The sequence below is a fragment of the Eulemur rufifrons genome, chromosome 14 (assembly GCF_041146395.1).
Source record: "Eulemur rufifrons isolate Redbay chromosome 14, OSU_ERuf_1, whole genome shotgun sequence".
Taxonomy (NCBI): Eukaryota; Metazoa; Chordata; class Mammalia; order Primates; family Lemuridae; genus Eulemur; species Eulemur rufifrons.
The window spans coordinates 23,217,720-23,241,550 of NC_090996.1; positions in this window are offsets into that span (position 1 = coordinate 23,217,720).

The following is a 23,831-nucleotide window of genomic DNA, read 5'->3' on the forward strand; positions in this document are numbered from 1 at the left end:
GCCTTGATTAGCTGCATTCATAAGCAGGTTTTTACAACATAAGATAGAAATAGAAACAAGCATCCCTGGATTTATCCTATCAGCTTAAAAACATGAGCTAGAAGAGAATTTCAGCAAAAGGCCTGGGGCAGGCAGTCGATGAACCAAGCTGGGTCAAGTGCTCACTTCAGCCAAAATCACCAGTTTGAGCTGGGGTTCCGTAGCCCACAAAAAATGCACTGACTGGCCAGGTGTGGCTCATGTGTCCACTCCTGGGTCCAAGAGAAGAGAGCAGCTCTTCCCAAACCACATGGACCGTGAGAGGAGGTGGTCCAGTCATTCAAAGGAAAATTGGGGTTATTCCAAGGATAAGGGGAAGAATGGCAACAAATGCTGGACTGGCAAAACCAACACATCTAAGAGCTGAATTCGGCCCATGGGAGGTCCCTTTGCTAGTCTTCTGTTAGATCTAGGTTGTATGTTTTATTTTTTAAAAATTTTAATAGACTTTGTTTTTTAGAGAAGATTTAAATTCACAGAAATACTGAGTTGAAGGCACAGAGATTTTCCATATTCCCTCTGTCCCCACGTCATAGCTTCCCCCATTATCAACATTCTGCGCCAGAGTGGCACGTTTGTTACAACTGTTACACATCATGATCACCCAATGTCCACAGTTTACATTAGAGTTTACTTTTGTGGTTGTACATTCTATGGGTTTGAAAAAATGCATAATAACCCATATCCACCATGATAGTATCATCCAGGGTAATTTTACTGCCCTGAGAATCCTGTATGCTCTGCTTGTACATCCCTTCCTCCCTAACCCCCCTGTTTTATTTTTTATGTCAAAAATATCTTCTGTAGGAACCATACACAAATACTAAACTCTAGTTCATGCTGCAGTTCTGGATTGAAGTGTACCACTTACTCTGAAATGCATCCGAAAATTAAAAGCATTGATGGGCAGATAAAAGAATGAATGGACGAGGTACGTACGCATTAAAGCAAGGGGATGCTTGTGATAGAATCTAGTTCGTGAGTAGATGGGTTTTCACGAGAACGATTTTTTCAACTTTATGCTTGAAAAGTCTCATAATAAAATATAGGAAAAAATATCTTGCATTGTGTATCTTAGCCAAGTACGTTATTATAAGCGATTGTTGAAACCAACATCTCCTAATGGTGCTGCAATTCTTTAGAAATCTGGCCTTCGGAATTGTTGCAGAAGGCAATTCCTTCCCTGCTATTAGGCTGTCGAAATGGTACCTGCGATTTTTCCCTGATGCTCCCAGTTCTCCGCTGGCCTGCTCTGCTAGAGCCTTTACCAGTTTGTCTTTGTCCACAGGCTCTCGTTTACTTTCCACTAAGAACTATAGCATCACGTCTCTCTGCTGTGTTTGTTTTACTCCACATGCGTGGCTTCTTGCTGAGGATGTCTTGGTGAGTCGCTGAGGGTCTATGCCAGCAGTCCTTGTACCAATCATTCACTACAGTTCTTTGAGTGCGCATGAATTCTCACAGAATTTGGATAGAGCCTTTTGTTGCTCATCAATGACCTGTCAAGGTGGCCAGGGGCAGCCAAAGAGCCGGGTGGAAATATTTCCACAGTTGCATGCCTGTCTGCCTCCTCCAGCCAAGTAGGGGAAAAGACAAAGAATCCAAGTTGCACCTGGGTAAATTTAAGTGACATGTGAAGAATGATTGTGGCAGAACGAAGGAAATGGGATCTTTACTTGAGAGGAAGGAGGAGGCAAGGGTTAGGGGTGTGTGCTTGTGCGTGTATGTATGTGCACATGCATGTATATGTGGATGTGCTCACACATATATGTGCACACATGTGCATATGCATGTATGTGTGAATGTATGCACACGTGTGTGCATGTGTGTCTGTATGGTAGAATGAGGGAGGCTGTCACTGATCAGGATACTGATGTATCAGGCAAACAGTCTCTTCTTTCTGGTTCAGAGAGACACAAGAGACTCTTGAGCATCCTTCGAGATTCACTTTGCTCTGGGAAACCTTACCAGACAGGAGCTGGGTAGAAGAGAGAAAGAAAAGAGGAAGGGAAGGAGGGGAAGAGAAAAGAGAGGAGGGAGAAGGAAGGATAGGAGGGGACAAGAAGGGAGAATAAGAAAACAGAATGAGAAAGAGGGAGGAGAAGGAGAAGAAACAGGGGGAGAAGCGAGAAGAGACAGAAGAAAGAAAACAAACCCACAACAGATTATGTCATCAAATTACCTGCTCCATGTCGGGTGGGAAACATGTAATGCTGCCGAGTAAAACAAACAAACAAAAATCTTATCTGATGGTGATATATTGTGATTATTTCACATTTATTAATAACTAATCTCTGGGCAGTAGCTATTTTGCATTTATTCCCCTTCCTAACAGATCCTGATTTCTTTCTGGAGAGTGATTCTCTGCTCCTGGATGTGGTTTTGGACAGAGAGTGACTTCAGGCTCCTGCCACCTCATTCCAGAGGAAGAAAGGGCCAGATCCCTTAGCCAGAACCTTCAGAGGTGGGTTATGACTCGGGCAGGTGTCATAAGCTTGGCCAAGTAGGGACTATCTTTTTGAGCTTAGGATCTTGAGTGAGTGAACAAGGGCAGGAGAAGAGTTTGGATTTCATTCGTCTCCGTGGGGACCATTGGGCAGGACTTCTCTGCTCTGGGGCTACTACTGTAGTCCTTGCTTTCTGCCCACTCCCAGATCTGTGGCTTCCTGTTTTTCTGTGAGCCCCTTCTATGTCTTCACTCCATGTTCATTGCAGCACTATTCACAATAGGCAAGGTGCAGAAACAACCTAAATGTTCGTCAGTGAATGAATGGATAAAGAAAACGTCAAATATACAAACAGTGGAGCAGTACTCAGCCTTAGAGAGGAGGTACTGCTGTATGCAGCAACATGGGTGAACCAGAGGACGTTACGCTAAGTGGAATAAGCCAGTCATAGAAAGACATTGTATGATTCCACTCAGATGGGGTATCTAAAGTCGCCAGACTCACAGAAGCAGAGGGAAGGATGGCAGTTGCCAGGAAATGGGGGAGGAAGAAATGAGTGGTTGCCATTCAAAAGGTATAAAGTTTCAGTTATGCAAGATACATAAGTTCTAGACGTCTGTTGTACAGCATTGTACCTAGACAATAATGCTGTATTATGCACTAAAAATTTTGTTAAAAGGGTAGATCTCATGTTAGATGTTCTTGCTACCATTAAAAAAGTTCCATGAAACAAAAAGCACAGAGGCTGTCCAGACAAAGCCCTGTAGGGATTTGCAGCGCACTTCTCCAAAGAACTCCCTATTGTTTAAGTCAATTGGAGAAGGTTTCTGTTGCTAGCAATCCAAGGACATGCATTGATCAGCCAGTCTATCCTTGCTTTTGTTATGGTAACACTTCACAATTGATAGAACTTTACTTTGAACAAGTACAACCACGTATGCCATTGCCATTTTATTTTAATTCTCATCACCACTCATGTGAAGCAGCCAGAGCTGATATTACCAGCTCGTTTTACAGATGAGAAATCCACAGCCCAGAAAAAGCCAGCAATGTGTCCACAGTTACCTGGTGTTTGGGAAATAAAGAACTCACAAAGATGATTCCATTTGATTTCTCCATTTGACAGGTGAGAGAAAATTAGTCCAGAGATGTTAAGTGAGGCATTTAAGGTCCCACACGGTGTCAGAGCTGGAATGCAAATCCAGCTTCTAAAACTCGAAATCTAAAGCCATTCATTGCATAATTGAGAATTGGTTCCAGAAGAGACAATAACAGTAACTTATAGTTGACATTATGTCTGTGTGTTGTGTGAATTAAAAGTTTCCGGGTGTCTTTTTTTTCCCCCCTTGATTTGTACAGCACCAGGGGCCAAGAATTCTCCAACCTTATATATAACACCTAGAACATTCCAGGTACTCAAGTTGTCAAACTAGAAGAAGAGAGATTTGAATATTCTTTCCAGCCAGCTAATGATGAGAACATTCCCCTCATCACTGAACTTTTTTTTTTTCTCAACCACTACACTTCAACTGCCCAAAAGTTCAATTTTCTTTAAGAGTCTAGGAAATAGTCCTAAGAGGGAGGCATGGGGTATTAAGAACGGTGAGAGGGAAGGTACTTACCAGCAGCCTCCCTGCAGGGATAAAACATTGCAATGTGCAGAAAGCATGACTCATCAATGTGCAGATAAGGCTGGTTCCGCCAAGCAGGGACAATGACAAAAGCAGAACAGCCCGGAAGGCCAGCAGGTAGGCAATCTCGTGGGTGGGCCAGACTAGGTGGGGATGGAGCAATGAGCTGTCCTGCTTAGGAAAGTTCCAGAATGTCCTGAATACCTGGGCACTGAAGTCTTCCTTCTCTTTAAAAGCTGTATGACTCTGTGTCACGGATCTAGGAGAGCAGGTTACAATGCAACGTGGGGTTATAGAACCACGCTGCTTTTCTTAGCAGCTGACACCGTGCAGGGTGAAGCTGCAGGAGATTTAGAAAGAAACTTTAGGGCTTTGCCCAAGCTTTTGCTGGCAAAGGTTAACCATATACCTGACAGATAATTTCTAAAGCCAGCAGGTCACTGGAGGCTTCTTAAATGATACATGTGAGGATTTCCTAAGTTGACAGCTTCCTATTCTGAAAACAAACACCACTATCTGTTGGCGTGGTAAGATTCAAACTCTAGAGCCTGGTACAACTGGGTTTAAGAGACTGTGTGACCTTGGCTAAGTCACTTGTTCTCTCTGTGTCACAGTTTCATGTAAACTAGAGATAAAAATGGCATCTACCTCGTAGTGTTGCTGTTAGGATAAAAGAAATAACTCAGTGTTTCCTAAAAATTATTTCAGTACCATGTGTGTGATTTTTGTAACTTGTACTGCTATTTACATGATATCATTGTTTACACTGACTCAAGAAAAATACCTCTATTTAAAAAGTTAAATATTTAAAATTTATTAAAAGTTGCTGCATATATGCAAACTAGTTTTTCTCATTCTGTAAAGAAGGAAACCATTTAAAAAATTACAGGGTGGGAGGAAGCCAATTTCATTAAAATTCTAGAAAATGCTGTATAGCCTATCAAGGCTCTGAGAGTAAGGCTGGTTCACTTTTTGTTGAAAGGGGGAATTGGAAAGTGTTAGCGAGGCGTTAGACGTGATAGCACCCACTTGAGACTTTCCCTTGATGGAATTTGAATGATGGGAAGGGATGAACTCTCACCGTGTGCCTGAGGACCCCTAAAAGGACCTCCTCTGTGGTCTCTACTGACTACGTTTGGGGAAACGCTGCAATATTGCATCGCACAGTGCTTGGCCCATCGGACACGGTCAGGATGTATTTACTCCCTTTCCCCTCTCCCTTCATTGCTGCTTTTTGAGGGAGTTGGAGTTTTAAATCTGGTAGCAACATCTCCACTGCTACATTTTTTTAAAACTCAACTGCTAGGATTGGTTTGGTTGGGTTTGTGTAGGGTGGATGGGAAATTTGCTCTCAGTTTAAAATGCAGGTCAGCACCCATCTGTTATAGGGTGTTTTCTAGTCTAAGCCTGGCATTAGTGATCGAAATGTGCTTGAACAGGAATGAGAAAGAAGTAAAATGTTTGAGGACTTCCTACGTTTTTGATTCTTTGCATACATTGTATAATTTATTTTGCAACTTTTCATAATAGAAAGCATGGGCCTCATTGTAGAGGTGACGCTAATAGCTATCTATTACGGAAAGCGTGCTTTGCAATAGCACTCTGCTAAGAACTGCTCTGTTTAAAAACCTCCACCAATGCTTTTCTTTCTCTAGCAGAAAAAGAATCCAAAATACCAACAAGAGCCATGAGACCTCCCAGGATCTATCTTTCCTGACTACCTCTTGTGCTGCCCTTCCCTTTGTTCAATACATCCAGACACACTGGCCTTTTATTTTTCTCCGTGAACACGGCAAACTCTGTCTTGCCCCAGGGGCCTTTGCACTTGCTGTTCCCCCTGCTAAGCCATCACTCAAGTTTCTGCTCAAACCTCACCGTCTGTGTCCAAAGCAGCTCTAGTTCAATCACTGCTTGATATTATTTTATTTTAATTATCTGTTTATTGTCTATTCCTTCCTACTTTAATGTGAGCCCAATGACAACAGGGACCTTGTCTATCTTATAAGCCACTAGAACATGTCTGGTTTATAGAAGGTTCTCAGTAACTATTCATTGAATATATTACTTATATCATTTCATCTCCTCCACCCTAACAGGTAAGTAAAACTGTCTTCTCCATTTTACAGATAAAAATAACAGAGCTCCAGGGAGTTCATAAGTAACTTAGGTTACACGGCTTTTAAGTGGCAGACCCAAGATTTAAACCTGGGTAGACTGACTCAGAGCCATTATGGTGAGGTCCCAAGAGTGAAGCTGTGTGCTTAAGGTCGCCTAGATACTAAGCGTTCCATCCAGACCAGCCGAATCTGGCCCCAAATTTCCTACCGCAGCCACTAGATCATGTTGTTTCCTGGAATAAGAGAATTTGGGACTTCAGAGCACTGATTGCCCATACGTTTGAGGTCTGTTTGTGCCCATGCTGGTCAATGGAGAGGTAATTGAACTGCAACCGCCAGTCACATATAATAGATCTTTGATGCCAAGAGTACACAAGGCAAGTCCGATAATTAATGAGGCCACCTGGGTTGGTGATCCCATAGCCCACCCCAGGGGGTCAGTCCCCAGAGCCTGGCTTCATTTCTGTCAATTAAGGTTCATTCACCTGGCAATGCCCACCTTTTCTTCTTCCCTGCTGCCAACTCTAGACCCTCCTGTAGCACCAACCTACACGTTAGTTTTCCTTCTTTCACTTGATTACATATCTGCAAAATGGAGCTAAAACCTTATGGGTTTGTTGTAGGAATGAATTATTAAATGAAATATTCAGTCAGTGTATTCCTCGATTCCAATGTGTTTGTCTTCACAATTTGGACTTAATCCATTCTTCCATATTTCTGTCCTTGCCCCTGACCGAAATGGCCTGATTCTTTGGCAACTCTTTGGAATTCAAAGAAACATAGTTAGATTTGAATGCCAGAACCCTTGCTTACTAATAGCATGGAGTTTGGCAAGTAATTTAACCTCTTTAAACCTCAGTTTCCTCATTTATAGAAATAGGGGCAGTATTTCCTAACCTTGCAAACTTATGAGGATACATTAAATTGTGCACACAGTATTTGTTGATTGAATGAATATCATTTCATCTCAGCAATCCTTTGAGATGGATGCAATTATCATGTCCATTTTAAGGATGAGGAAACAGAGGTTCAAAGAGAACACTTTTAAGTACTTGTTCGAGATTGCATGGCCAGTAAGTGATGAAATCAGTTTTGAACATAGACAGTCTCACTCAAGATCCTGTCTTACCAATGCCCAAAGAGGTTAAATATCATCAACCTACAAATGTTAATTTTCTTTCTCCTACTGTATTGCATATCTGTAAAATGGAGTTAATAATAGTATCTACCACCTTATGGGTTTGTTGTAGGGATGAAATATCAAATCTAAAAAGCTTAGCACATTATTTTGAACATAGTGCACAATGACTCCTATTATTAGTAGTAATGTTATTGTGCTTGACTGTATCAGGATGCATTTGGCTGCAAATAGCAGAAAACCTGATTCAGATGGATGAAACAAAGAATTTATCTTCTCATATGACAAGACGTCTTGAGACAGAGCTGCCCAGGGCTGTTACATCAGTGGTTGAGTGACAGTGGGCTGATGATTTCCTTAAGTCTCAGATTTTCTTTTCATCTGTGAAACAAAGATACCATTGACTAATTTTTGATATTATAGTGAGATTACATAGAATAATGCAACATATCAGACGTCCTAGCAGCTAATCAATCTTAATCCCTTTTCTCAGTCTCAGTCATCATAGAATAGTAAAATGGTACTGGATAGTCAAACATTGAATTTAAGGACCTGACCCCTAATTTACGGGCTGTGAGTCTTTGTGGCTAAATTGCTTAATTTTTATTTTTCTTAGCATTTCAGTGATAATAGAGACAACTGTGATAACAACACTTGTAACCGTTGTTTTGTGCTTGCTAAGTGACAGGTATCGTGATTGTTACTTTACCTGCATTAGCCAATTTAATGCTCACGACAACCTATATCACCCAGGTACTGAATCCATTTTACAGGTAAGGAGTTAGTTAAGTAACTTGACCAGATCAAATAACCAGTAAGTGGTAAAGCCAAGAACTAAAGCCTGACTTGTCTGTACTAAAAGCCCCACCCTTTTAATGCCTACACGATAGCGCGTCTATTTCCTGTTACAGATCTCACCTTCTTCATCAGTAAATGGCCATAGCAAGATCTTTCCTTGCCCACGTCACAGAGTTTGGGGGAGAACCAGATAATATCGAGTCTGAGAAATCCCAATGAAAACTCTGAATTACAAGAGATCGCTCTCGTTAGTATGGATGGCAATTGGTGCTAGACATGAGATGCACAGTGCAGAACCCTCAGGTTATAGCCACTGATGCTGAAAGACCACCATCTTCCTTTTCCTTTAAGAACTCTGAATCCTTAGTCTCTCCTCTCTCCACACCACCACTCCGAGGGATTCATATGCCTCATTCTGTTTTGTGTGCCCTGGGGCTCTAGCCCTTCCTCCAAGGGAACTAGATATTATGATAAATTAATCAGTGCCAAGGGGCTAATGGGAGAATGATAAAAGAGGTGCAGGAGGCACTGCAACCTCCCTCCCTTCCCCCATGCCCTTCTCCTTATTCCCCCGCCCCTCCAGATGTCCACTTTCATAATAGCTTCTGGAGAAAAGTGTCCTCTGTTCCCTCATCTCACCTTCCTCTACGCAGTGGCTCTCAACCAGGAGCAATTTTGCTCCCTACGGGACAATGTCTGGAGATATTTTTGTCACTACACCTGGGAGATGGAGCACTATTACTGGCATCTAGTGGGTAGAGACCAGGCATGCTGCTTAACATCCTACAAGGCACAGGACAGCCTCCTCCCACCCCGACACACATAACAGAGGATTATCTGGACCATAATGTCCCCAGTGCCGAAGTTGAGAAACTGCATTATCATATTCCTTAAGGATTCTGCACTGTGAAGATTAGGTCAATGGGAGGAGAATGGTCAAGCCTTGTTTTGGTTTCATGTTTTAAAAGCGGTCTCATGGGCCACAGGTTCTGTGTGCCCAGCATCCAAGACTCTCTTTTGCTAATACCCCCTTTACATAGGAATGGATATACAGTATCACACTCATACCTCTGGTTTCAGAACTTGGTCAAAAGGGATGAAAAAGACTCACATAGGGCCAATCAGAGTTCTTCCTGGAGATTGTTTTCACATGGAAGGCAGAGAAGAAAATTCTTTTTCTACTCTGTGCCCAGGGCTATTAGGATGGAAACTGTAGCAGAAGAAGCTTAGCTAGGAAACCATTAAATTGATGTGCAGAAAGAGGCATGAGACAGAGATGTTGTCTTAGTCTGTTTCATGTTGCTATAACAGAATGCCACACAGTAGGTAATTTGTAAAAAAAAAAAAAAAAAAGAAATTTATTTCTCACTCTTCTGGAGGCTGGGAAGTCCAATATCAAGGTGCCAACATCTGGTGAGGGTCTTCTTTCTGTGTCAATTTCATGGTGGAAGGTGGGAGGGTGGGAGAGTGTGCAAGAAAACAAGAAAGCAAGAGGGGGCTGAACTCACTTTTATAACAAGCCCATTCTTGGGATAACTAACCCCCGTGATAAGGACATAAATCTCTTCATCAGGGAAGGGCTCTCGACCTGATCACCTCCCAACACTGCTGCATTGGGGATTAAGTTTCCAACACATGAGCTTTGGGGGACACATTCAAACCATAGCAGATGTGGACAAGCTGATGGCATTGGAGACACTGATTCTAGCGATTTCTCAGCACCAGTCCTGCCCTTTTCAGTTCCATTGTTTTTCTCCTCCTTTTGGGGGACTCCAATGGCATGAATATTAGATCTTCTGTTATAGACCCACAGGTCCCCAAGGCTCTGTTCATTTTTCTTTTTCTCTCTTTTCTTTTCTTTTTTTTTTTTTTTTTTTTAGTCTATTTTTACTCTGTTTTTCAGATTAGGCAATTTTTATTGTTCTGTCTTCCAGTTCACTGATTATTTCCTCTCTCCCGTCTATTCTGGTGTTAAGCCTATTCAATGAGTTTTGAAATTTTGGTTATTGTATTTTTAAGTTTTAAAATTTTCATTTGGTTCTTCTTCCTATTTTCCCTTTGTTTGCTGACACTTTCTATTTATTTACTGAGGTTTTCTCTTTTTTCATTTGTTTCAAGTGTGTTTTTAGTTGCTTATTGAAACATTTTTATAACGGCTGCCCTAAATTCCTTGTTAGACTGTTCTCACATCTCTGGAATCTTGATATTGGCATCTATTGATTATCTTTTTGCATTCAGTTTGAGATATTCCTGGTTCTTAGTATAATCAGTGATTTTCAGTTGAAGTGTAGACATTTTTGTATGATGTTAAGAGACTCTGGGTCTTATATAAACCTTCTATTTTAGCTGTTTTTTTCTAACTGCTCTGGCAGAGGAAGAGGTGGTTGTGCCACCTGCTACTGCGAGGTGGAGGTACAAGTTGTGTGTATGTTTGTTTTATATCTATACATATATATATATATATATATATATATCTCATCTAGGACTTTTAGTTGTACTTAGGAGGAATAGGTAAAGTACATCTACTTGATCTTCTTGAAAGCCAATTTCTTTTATTTATTAAGCACTACTAAGTGGCAGAAAGCTAATGCAAAGTGCATACACGTTGCAATCAGACCTAGCTAAGCCAGAATCCTGAATCTTCCACTTACAGACTGTTCTGTGAATCAAAGACAACAATATAGCATTTCTTGGAGTAGTTTCACTTAAATTCTCTCATTTGACCATCACATCCAATCTGTGAGTTTGCTCTTATCACAATAATTTTAGAGATGGGAAACAGACTTGGTGAGACAAAGGAATTTTTTTAAGATTATTTGATCCTAAACTTTCTGCCACATCATAGATGAGATACAGATAAAGAGATACACAGAAAGAGGACTATGGGGTGGCAGCTAGGTATACGGTAGCAAGAGTAGGCAGCACAGTAGGCTGGAAATAACCTTGGGGTGGGCACCACAAGACCTTTGATCTAGTGCCAACTGGGTCACCAGGTTAGTTGTGTGATCTTAGGCACGTCACTTAACCTCTCTGGGCCCTGCCTTCTGGCACATGAAGAAGGGTAAGTCTGGATGGTACCTAAGCCACTTCTCGCTGCTATAATTTTATGATAAATCTAAGACACAGTAAGTGCCAAGGACATTCTAGATACAATATATAGGAGAGTGAAGATCTATTAAACCCAGAATGAGAGACACACAGAACATCAGCACATAACTGGAGTGCTTAAAAATACTTCAGCAAAGACCTTGGTGAAGGGGAGAAAAGGGGCTATTATCCGTGAAGTCATTTTAAATGCCTGAAGGTCATCAAGTAATTCAGGCTGACTGTTCTCTTGGAATAGATGCCCTTTTTTTAATGAGAAAAGGAGCTGGGATCTACCTATTTCTTGAGACTTGCCTTGAAGCCTCAGGCTGACTTTAGCTACCTCTCCCTATTTTATGCCTTCTCAGATGTCTTACCTTATTACAAGTTTGTCTCCCAAATACATTCCATGTTCCTCCAGGGCAGGAACTGGTTTTCTATTATCAATCCCAACTAAGGGAGTCTAAGCACTCACTAAGGGCTTGAGCTTGTCTGTCTCTCAAACAACCCCATGTGCTATGTACTGCATTACCCCTATTTTTTACACAGGAGGAAAGTGAGGCTCAGAGAAGCCCAGGGATTTGTCCAAGGGTATTTGGCAACTAAGTGACAGAGCCCAGGTGGTATCTTCATTCTCTTTGCCAGCTGACCTTCAATCCTGACCACTACAACTATGTTGTGTCCTGTATCTAATTCATCTTTATAACCCCAAAGCCCACGACAGTGTTGGGAACAAAGTAGTTGGTCACTAAATGTTTGTTGAATGGACGGGTACAGGGAAGGATTGAAGGAAGAAGGGAGGCTGACGGAAGGGTAGGTTGGTAAAGGGTAGATAAAAGAAAGGGTACAAGGTGGCTAGACAGGTCAGAACTAGCATTAAGTTCCCCTGCCACTAGTAGAGGGCTCTTTCCCTGCCTGAGATCCTTCTTTCTCTCAGGCAATGACTGCTCTCTCAAGAGATATGTTTCTTGTGCCTCAGGTCCCTGTGGAAGAGCTTTACTCTTCCAGTCCAGACTGGCTGACACTGTGTGGTTTTCCATCCATGAGCCATCCCACCTTCTTCTTCCATAATAAATCCCACAGCCCTGTCCTCCGGGAAGGTGAACCACATCTTCAGCTTTTGAGAATCAGCCGTAATTGGCCCAGCCCTGTCACTTACTGGCTGAATGACCATGTGCCAGTTGCTTTATCTATCTAAATCTCAGTGTTGACATCTGTAGAATGAGGAGACAGACAGACGAGAAGCGATACGGAAGATCCTTGGCATACCAGCAGCCCTTGATAAATGGTAGCTGTCCTGATTCTTCTGTGGACATCTGACTGCTTTGCTTTTCATTAAATTTAGGGTAATGGTTTCTAGCTACATGGTTTAGAGGCTGTGATTCCCTTTAAACAATGCTTTTCACATTTTAATGTGCACAGAAATTACCTGGGAATCTTGCTGAAAGGCAGATTTTGATTCAGGAGGTCAGGGGAGAGGCCTGAGAGTCTGCATTGTTAATGAGTTCCCTGGTGATGTTCATGTGGCTGGTCCACACTTTGAGTAGCAAGGTCTATAAGGTATACACCATGTAGAGGTCCTGCTGATGGAAGGGAGAGAAAACGAGGTGAGACTCGGTCTGTCCTCTTGGCTTTTTGCTTCTCATTCAGGCTTCCGTGGCTTCTAGTCGCACTGCACAGGGTGTCTGTTGAGTAGCATAAATTGTCCTTAGTCTCCGAATCTTGGAAGCGTCACACCTCAAGGTCACACACATCCAGGCAGACCAGCATGGCAGCCACGGGTCGGGTGATGGTCTAATTCTTCGAGGCCAGTCAGTGCATTTCTGAGCGATGGCTCCTCATGACTAGCAAACTGTTCTGCAAATTTGGGTTTCCACACAACTGCTTCAGGCAAGCCTAACCTTTCAAACACAAGCAGTGCCTGTCTGCGTGCACAGAGGCACTTAGGGCACAGAGAGGAGTTTACTCTGATTAGGGGAATTGCATTTCAGATGCAGCTTCTGATTGGTCCCTGCAAATAACATCTCTGCCAAAATGCATGTGTCTGGAGGATGTGGCTGAAAATTCAATCTTGTGGTGATCCGAGGGAGGTGCGTGTCATCTGATGTCCCAGAGTGAAGTCACTTGGGCTGTAACCTCAAGCTTGCTGGAAAACGGCTGGAGTGGGGTTCAGGTTACTGGGCTCCGTTGTCACCGATTTTGCCTCCTATGACCACCAGTCTAGGGGTTCTTCTCTCCTTCCTCAGGGTCTGGCACATGGTGTTGCAAAGAGTGGGCTTCAGGGTTTTTTATCTGTCCCTTCTGATGTGCTATTTCCCCATCCCCCTGTCCAATCTAGGGAATATTCTAGGCTCTGACAGGGTTCCTCCCTATCTTCAGAACCCACTTATTCCAGAAGCTGCTGCCTTCCCCTCCTCATCTTTGTTTTCCTCTTCTCCCTCTCTCCCCTCCTTCTCCTCTCGCCTCCCTCTCCCCTCCACCCAGCACTGGTAGCATCAGTGCAATTGTTAGAGCTGTCACTTTAGTTGTTGTTATTATTATGATTGTTACCACGTATTGCTATTTCCCCAGGTCCTGAGCACTGAGATAGTGCTCATTTGATCCTCTCAACAATTTATTATCATCTTCATCTCACTGGGTCTCAGAGGGACTAAGCCTCTTGTCTAAGATCACAGCATTAGAGAATAGTGGAGCTGGGATTTGAGGTCAAGTTTGTCTCACCCCAGAGCCCATGCCCTTAACTTTCATGTTATCAGTTTACCAGCCTTAGAAAGAGAAAGGTGGAGGCCCCATGTTGTGCCAATTCCAAAGAGTGTCTCTGTGTCCTTTACTCTGTGTCCTATCTGGACACTTGATAGTTTAGTACTTGAAAACTTGGCCCAGGGAGCCGGACACCTTCAGTTTAAACCTTGGTTCTGCTGCTTCCCAGGTATATTACTGGCAGCAAATACTGAACTTTTCTGGCCTGGGTTTGCTTATCTGTAAAATGGGGACAAAAATTACCTTTTTCTTAGGGGATTAGATAGGTTAGGAAGTTCTAGAACAGTCTCAGCACATGTCAGCTATCGTTGTCACCCAGTTTTGCTATTTCAACTGGCCTTTATCAACAAGTTATCTATTTTGTTCTTTCAACCATCAATTCACCAAATATGTATCTAGATACTACATTTAATGCAATGAATATTCTTTAATCATTTCTTGCTAACCGTGGCCCAAAACAAGTTGTTGTCACCTTATCAGCCTCAGTTTACTCCTCTGCCAGGTGGAATTAATGAGGCCTCAATTATAGGATAATTTCGAGGACTCAGTGAGAGTCGATGTGCCAGGTTCACAGTGGTGCTTGATTCATGTTTGTTGGATGGAATATAAATGAAAGTCCTTAGCAAGCTCTTATGATCTTGTGAATTTACCCCATGACATTCAGATTCGAGAAATATATCCCCCCCCCCTTTTTTTTTTAATGAAACAAATTAAATCGATGTCTGAGGCTCACCTGCTTGGTTAGGGGGCTAAATTCTACTTCCCACTGGTATCTTATAAGAAGGCCACGTTCTCGAGAAAACCGAGGAAGAGCCCGGTTTTGGTTCTCAGAGGTCTCCATCCTTGCAGTTGCTTTGGCGCCTCCTCCAGCTGAGTGTTGGTCCTCCGCCCTCTAGGGGGCGCCCTACTCTGCCCGGGAGTTAGCAACGCTATCCCAAGGCTCCCTCCGGCCTGCCCCAGGCTTGCCCACAGAAATGCGCCCCTGAAGTTGTTCTCACTGCGGGGATGGGTCTCATCTCCTTGGGACTGGGTGGCGACGTGGCGCAGGGCTATTTCTCTCTGGGTGCTCCCAGGCTCAGGGTTCCTCTCTCTGAGCTTCTGCTTCCTCATCCTCTCCGAGGTTACCAGCTGGACTCCTTGGCAGGCCTTTTTCCAGCAAACACTCCTTCCCTCCAGGATTGGTGGGAGACAGGGAAATTACCTTTTTTCTCCCTTCTGGAAGTCAGTGCAATCAAGACAGAAATTGGCATATGAATAGAGCACCCCAGCCATCGTAAACATAACACAAATTTTGTTATGTAGCTTTGGCTTCTCTGTGTGTCTTATCTTTTCTTCCAGAAAAAAGCTCCCACCCGTGGACAAGAGAACGATTCTAACATTATTTTTAACTAGGTACCAGATATTTTGCACACATTATCTCATTGAATACTCAAACCTGTGCTGTCAGAGATTGGGACGACTTTCCTCTTTCTGACGAGACAACTGAAGCTCAGAGTAGTTAGATAACCTGCCCAAGGTCATGCAGCCAGAAAGGAGCTGGCTTTGCATCCAGGGCTGTCTGTTTCACGACCACACGCTGTTCACTATACTTTCACATCTTTCGTGTCTTTTATTTATTCTGTGATCCCTACTGCACTGCATCTGATGCAGTGAATGATAATAAATGCTGATGGAAAGAAATTCTTCACAAGCTAAGGAAGTTCAAAAGTCACCTATGTTAAAGTTCTGCATTGCTTAAAGCAAACAGGCTGTGAAACAACCTCTTTTATAGATCTCTTAAACACAGTGCATGTGTTTCTCATCCTTCTCTTCAGTGACTTGGGATCTTATGTGCGTGGGGCATTTTCAATTAGGGAACAATATTGAGATTTAAAAACTGCTAAAAGATTTTTCACTGTTATTCAGGAGCTTAACAGTTGGGAGCCTTCGACTCAGTGCTAGAACTCTTTACATATGTCTTTTCACACTATTCTTTTTGTGGAAGTAGGTACTATTAATATCATTGTTCCCAATATATAGATTAGAAAACTGAGGTTCAGAAAAGTTAAGAAATTTGCTCAGGGTCATCAACTATAAAGTGACAGTGATCGTGTGGGAACTCAGGTCTACCTGATCCCAAAGGCTGAGCTCATAATCATTTTGTTATGCAAACTATCAGGACCAGACAAGGATGACTTTATAATCCCTTCTAGTTTGAAAATATCCACCTCAACTCAAATTTCTGATCCTTAGTGGCATAGCCTAGGAATTCCTCCACTTATCTGGGATAGTCCAAACATGAGGCAGTCAGGAGTTTTGAACTTGGAAGGGACTTTTCCCATAGAAACTTCATTATAAAATGTGTAATATAAAATCTCAGACTACCAGACTATGGTGGGATACTTGGAATAAATATGAGGGAGATGGGTACTGTGATGGTTAATTTCATGTGTCAATTTCATTGGTTCATGGGGCACCCAGATATTTGGTTAAACATTATTTCTGGGTATGTCTGTGCAGGTGTTTTTGGATGAGATTAACACTGAATTTGTGGACTGAGTAAAGCAGATCACCTTTTCCAGTGTGGGTGGGCCTCATCCAATCTGTTGAAGACCTGACTAAACAGGGAAAAGGCTGAGTAAGAAAGAATTCTTTCTCTCTGTCTGTCTTTGAGTTGGGACACCAGTCTTCTATTGCCTTTGGACTTGGACTTGAACTTATACCTTTGGCTTTCCAGTTTCCCAGGCCTTCCAACTCAAACTAGAACTATACTATCAGCTCTCCTGGGTGTCCAGTTTGCCAACTTCAGATCTTAAATTTTCCACTCTCCATAACTGTGTGAGCCAATTCCTATAGTAAATACCTTTAACATATTTATATCCCCTATTGGTTATGTTTCTCTCTGAGAATCCAAAATAACACAGCTACTTCCATATTTGCAATATGTATCTAACTTCCTGGCATTCCTACTTGCTATGGTGAATCTTCATCTGCCTGTATATGTAAGGAAACATCCCAGTTTCTTACAAGTTATTTAGAAGAACTTGGCCATAGTGTCTGTTTGCAGACACAATTAATACTGGGCAAGATAGGAAATGTCGTGGTTCTAAGTGGTTTCTAATCAGGGACAACAGATGTTCACGGAAGGCAGAATTTTCTTTGAATCAGTTGTTTTGATAATAGCATTAAGCACAAATTCTAAGGTAGAAATAGAAACTTTAGTTTGGGCCATATGTGCTTTTGCTGGGACATTTTGGGTAAATGGATGAAGGAGCTTTCTACTGTAGCTCAAGAATTAGAGCTGATACCCTGAGGTCAGTTGGGGCTATTTCCTGCTTCCTCAATAGCTCTGGGGATGGGAGGAAGGATGTCTTGTGAGTTAGGACTATAAGGGACTTGGAATTTCATTTAGTAAAATCCAGAATACAAAGAGAGAAAAAAATCTCTTTCCTCTTGTAAATATTTCCTCTCCGCAAGTTCTCTTCTCCTTCCTTTGGAGGATCCAGTGGTGTGCTGAAGCCAGCTCCCATCGGCTCATGAAAACAGTGTTAAATATTGAGCAATTTTGTTAAACTGTTGGTAGCTTGAAATTAGCCATGGTGGAATCATTCACATCACTGACTCCTTTAAATATTACAAATAAGGTTTTTTTGTTTGTTTATTTTCCTGAGAGTTGGTTTACCTGCTTACCACTGGTTATAAGGATTACGGTTGACATTTATGGTTTTTGCCGGTCCAACATCAATTCTATTTCTGTTTGGCTGAAACCTGTTTATGTTGGGTTTTCTGTCCCTTGAAAGTTATAAGTTGTAGCTGAAATAGTCCCAACTTCTTGCTGGGTTCTTCTAGTTTTCATACTCTGGATCAAATTCCAATAGAACTATACAAGAAAATCTAATAGAAGACCTGGCAGAGGAATAGGAAGAAGGGCTTCTGCCTCCAATTCTATCTACCTTAGCTTTCTGAAGCATCCCATGATTTTCAGCTTTCCTCTCCTCTATACCTGTGCAAATCTTTGTTCAAATGCCAGTTTCAGCATTTTTTTTTTTTTTTAGCTATGTGAACTTGGGAAACTCCTAAGCTTCTCTGCACTTCAGTGCCACCATCTGAAAAGCCCATATATTAATGTCTAACTCCCAGAGTTGATATGAAAATTAGTTGAGACAATTCCTAAAAATGCACAGTGTTTTTTACAGAGTAGAGAGTATATTACTATAATTATTGGTTAAATAAAGATGTGTGGGGTAGTCTGGGACCTTATATTACACATTTCATAATGTAGTTTCTATGGAAAAATACTTTCAACTTTCAAGACCCTGATTTCCTCATGTTCCAACCCCAAGGGAATAGAGGAATTCTTAGGCTGTGGCATGGAAAATCAGAAATTTGAAATGAGGGGAATGTTTTAGAGATGGAAAGGATTATAAATCTCCTGCTGGTCCACCCCCTGAGGGTGGGTTCTGTGCCGTTTAATTCTCTCTTGTATCCTCAATGCCTGTTGCATAGTGGGGTTCTGGAACTGTTTGTCAGATAAACACCTTCCTCCCTCATTTTATCACTGGCAAAACAGACTAGCTAAGAGAAGATTAAATTCTGTGCCATGATGCCTTCACCTTACACTGTACAGAGATAGATAATAAGCATCGTCTTAAAACCTGGCTCTGCAATTTCTCCTGGGGAAACAACTGCCATTGATGAGCTCAATGGTTTAGACAAATCCTATCCAATGGTAATAGAATGTGAGCTACATATCAAGTTTTAAATTTTCTAGTGCCACATTAAAAGTAAAAAGAAACAAGTGAAATATTTTAGTAATTATTTAAACTCTATCTAAGATAGATTAAATTATTAATGAGATGTTTGCATTATTTTTGTCTAAGTTTTCAAAATCCAGAGTGTATTTTACACCTATGGCACATCTCAATTTGGACTAGCCAAATTTCAAGTGCTCAGTAGCCACATGTGGCTAGTGGCTACCATATTGGTGTGGGGAGGAAGACTCAAAGATTTGCTAAGCTGCTTTGCAGGAGATGGGGGGGGTGGCAGGGGCATTGAAGTAGAAAATGTTCTAGCAAAATGGCAGAAGGATGTGTGATTCTTCAGAGCATCTTGAGTTACCTCTCTTAGATTCTTCAAAGATTGTTGAAAAGTCAAACAATCCCCCCATCCATGTTGGTGAGAGTGGTTATTTAGTGTGAAAACTGAAGAAGAACTCAAATTTCCCATTGGGCACAATGTGGTCAACCAGAGGTGCCTGTAAAGAAGTTTCTCTGTTGCCCTGGACTTCACAGGCTTGGGAGAGGACTTTGAACAGGAGTGGAATGCGCTGGGAAATGAGGGTCAATGCAATCTTATTGAAGTCTCATAGCTGGTGATGAGATCTCACAAACAGCAAAGTATATTGAGTGGTAAAGGGAAACACAGGTGGTTTGAAGAACAGGGATGGTTTCTGAGGCTGTGATGTTAGGCCAAGTCTTGGAGACCAGAAGGGTATGGGGGTTGAAGATCTTCCAAGAAAAGGGGACAATGTATCTGAAACTCAGAAGCTAGAGAGAACAAGGGGCACTCCAGGAATTGCAAGGACTTCCTCTGGTAGGAACGTGATTATGAGGGGGTGGTGGCCAGAGAGCACAGCAGAGAGGAGGGCAGAAGGCAGATCCTGAATGGCCATGCGAGTCATGGTGAAGAATTTGGATGCTATCCTAAAGCTATGGGATAGAAATTACATGTTTAAAAGATCACTCGGGCCATGGGAATGGTCAGAGGGGCCAGAGGTGGAAGCTGAGTGCTCAGTCTGGGGTATTGAATTCACTCAATTGAGAAGTGATAGTGGCTGGTGTATTGTAGAAGTAAAGTGGCAAAATAAAGAAGGTGCTGGAGATGTTTTAGAAAATGGAAAAAACTTGGTGACTGGTCTGTGCATGTGTGTGCCTGGGCGGGCCAGTGTGTGGGGTACAGAGGGGAGGGGCATAAGGGATAGGCAGGAGCCCAGCATAAAGTGGGCAATTGTGTAGAATATGAAGCTGTTTGGCAAGCAGAGCAATTATCTCTGCATTGAGCTCTGATGGACACTAACAATGAAGGCATTTTCCATGACCCCAAATCAAGACACCCACGTTTCTAAGGAGGGGAAGAAAAACTGAAATCAAATTTCTCCTAGACATTTCAAAGAGGCCATTGGTTTGCAGACTTGGAAAAATTGCATTTCCTCTCTCAGGCTCAATTTTTTTTTCCATTTGCAAAATGAAAATGATAATTCTTACTTTTATAAGGGTGCTGGCAATAAAATGCAATGATAGATGCACAGGCATTTTGAAAGTAAGGCATTCAATTATTGTTATTGTGATGCTTATCGGAATGAGTTAGGAAAGACCTCATAATTGTTATCGAAAATCAAGCTTAAGGCTCTGGGCTAGTGGATTATGTAATTATTTAAAAAAAAAAACTTGCATCAGAGCCAGAAAACCTGAATTCTGAAAGCTTAAGACAATCTTAGATGTTCAACCCATTCATTCATATATTTGTCCATTCACTTGGTTGTTCAACATTTATTGAGCACCTACTATATGCCAGATGTTGTGTTGGATGCTGGAAGACCACAGGAACAAAATCTGTTTCCTTTTAACAAGAAGTGGAAAGGACATGTCCCTAGATAATTCTAATCATACACATTTTTAAAATTTATTACCATCTATAGACTTTTTTTTAAATACTTTATTCAGTGCTTAGAAAAACAGCAACCCTTTATAGTGAGCATCATTACCCCCATGTTGTTGACATAAAGAGTGAGGTGTAGAAAGATAAGCTGCCTTGGCCAAAGTTGCATAGGCAGGAGATCGAGGACCCAAACCAGGAACTTCTTAATCCCGGTCCAATGCTGAGGATGGGTGGTTTGAAATAACAACAGCAGCTAAGATTATTGAATGTTTCCTAAGTGCAAGGTGCAGTGCTGACTGGAGAAACGTTATTCTAGTCAATTCTCCTGATGCCAGAAATGTTAATATTACCTCTAGAGGCAGACCGACAGAAAATGTGTGCATGCACATACGCATGTATACACCCAATTGATTGAGTACTTACCACGTGCCAAGCACTTTGCATGTATTACATCATTTAAACTTCACAACAGTCAAAGGAAGCTGGCACTATTCTTATCTCTACTGTGGATGCGAGCACTGATGTTCAGAGAGGTTAAGTGACTTGCCTGAGTTCATACAACAAGAGATACCAATGAAGTGCATTGAGAGTTCAGAAGGGAGCCGCTTAATGGTTGGCCTGGAAAGGTAGGGGAAAGCTTCCAAACCCACGTATGAATATATGTGAATATATAAGTGAATATACCTCTGGTGGATGCCGGTAACAGAGGATGAAATGTCTACATCAAGGATGGGACGCTGGGCAGAATTGGTCTGGGGTAAATGTTTCAAAGTCTGGACCTTGGTCTTTCCCCAGCATCCAGAAATGGAAGCGTTGTTCTTTCCCCACACCCGGGAACCCAGGAACCCTTCTGAAGGTCCCTGTTGGCTTCCACAGTAGTAGTCTTCTCCTGACAACATGAAACTGCCACTGTCTCATGTGCAGAGCCAGTTCTCTGCTGTGAAAGTGAGAAAACGTTACTTAATTTCATTGACTCTCCATTCCCACAGTGGTAAAATGGGCTCTTAGCCTCAATACTATCAATTCTAACAATAACACTAGTACGATAATAGCTAATGTTTGCTAAGTACTTATGTGTCAGGCCTGTATAGGCTTGTGCTAGTCATTATCTTACTCATCTGCACAACTCTCTGAGGTGGGTACTAATATTATACACATTTTAAAGAAGAGGAGGCTGAGTCTCAGAGAATTGAAATAATGTGTCTAAGATCATGCAGTTGGAATTGGGTTACAGACCTGGGCAGATTGGTTCCAAAGCCTACTCTCAACGAAAAGGCCTAAACTGAAGGACATTCAGGGTTTTAATGATATGTCCTTTATTGTCTGTTCCTTGAAAAAAAAAAGTCATGAAGAAGCTGAGAATCAGGAAGCCTTGGAGCTGAACTTGACTTGAATGCTAAGAATAGTTACCGGATGTATTTGTTATCTAGTGCTGTGTAACAAATTACCCCAACACTCTGCAGCTTAAAACAACACGTGTTTCTTATCTCACAGTTTCTATGGTTTGGGATTTGGAGTCATTTAGCTGGGTGATTCTGTCTTAGGGTCTCTTGTAGTGCCTGGGGCTGCAGCCAGCTGAAGGCTCGAGCAGGGAGGATGCATTTCGACGCTCGCTTATGTGCTTGTTGGTGGTCTCAGTTCCTTGCTGGCTGTCGCCTGGAGGCCTCCGTTCCTTGCCATGTGGGTCTCTCCAATAGGGTGCTTGAGTGTCCTCATAACATGGCGCCAGACACCCCCAGAGTGAGTGATCCCAGAGAGCAAGATCATGACAAAAGCCAGAGTGTCTTTTATAACCTAGTCTCAGATGTGACTTACCATCACTTCTGCCACATTCTGTTGGGACAGCAGAAGGGTGTGAATATACTAGGAGGTGGGGACCGGTGGGGGCTTTCTGGGAGCAGCCCTGTCTGGACCCCACCCCTTCTCCCCAGGGACCCGACTCTAGCCATTACTCTCCACTCCCAACCCCCGGGGAATGTCATGGTCATTATGTGCCCCAGTGCCAAGTGGGTGATGGTGCTTTGGGGAGTGACCTGCAGCCTGGACAACACTGAGGCTGTGCACTGTGGGAGCCCTAGATGTGGGGAGCACTGGGAGGCAGGGAGACGAGGTATGATGATGGGCTGGGAAGGTGGGGATCCCATTTTACAGAGTCGAGGTTTGCCTACTCAGCAGGGTCCCCAGAGCTGGAAGGGAGGGGCCCAGAGCCTGTCTTATCTGCAAGATGCAAACAAGGCCTTCCATCTCCTCTCTTCACGCTCGGGGCAGACAGCTGTACCTCCAGTGAGAAATGAGGTTTGCCGGGTGAAGGGAAACACTCCCTGGTTCTTTATTGAATCCAATCATTTACATCTCATTGAGCCCAATCAAATTAACCACTTATCACATTAAAATGGCAAAAGAGGGATTGTGTCAAGCAGTGCTAATTCAATAGGAAAGAGGGGATGCCTGGGAGCACTGTGTCATAGGATTCTGACACCCGTCTTCAAGAGGTGGAAGTCAGATGTCCTCCTCTGCCAGCAATGGTCGTGATGACCTTCCTCAGACAGCTTTGCTGGATGTCAGACATTGGCCAGAGAAGGAAAACAGAGGCATGGTGTGGGAAGTGTGGGACGAAGGAGATGGGTGATATGGTACCTTGGGGGAGAACTGTGATTTTGAGATAGAGTGGTGTTTAAAGGCATGAGATTTGGAGTCAGACAGACTCCAAAGCTTCCTAGCTGTGTGACTTTGGGCAAGTTACTTGACCTCTCTGATCCTTAGTTTTCTCATCCATTAAATGGGGGATGGTATTAATAGTGTTTGTCACAGAGGGTTGCCACTGCAGTGCTACTCAGGTTGGTGTTCCAGAGAAAGCTATTCCCTTTTCAATTCTCTTTTAATCTTTCTCATCACATCAAGGGAACAAGGCTCTGTCTGGCACTAGACTGTCTGTACTATCTCTTTAATACTTATAAAAACTCTCTGATCCCTCGCAGCCACTAGGGTGTCAGGGTGCAGGGAGAGTTGGAATCATCCAGGCTTGCAATTGTACCCCCCTTGCCATCCTCACTGCCTGTGTGGTCTTGGATAAAGTGGCTTCACCACTCTGCACATCAGTTTCCTCGTAAGTGAAATGGTAATAATAGCATTCTCCACCTCAAAGGTTTGTTATTGAGTATAAATGAGTTCATGAAATGTG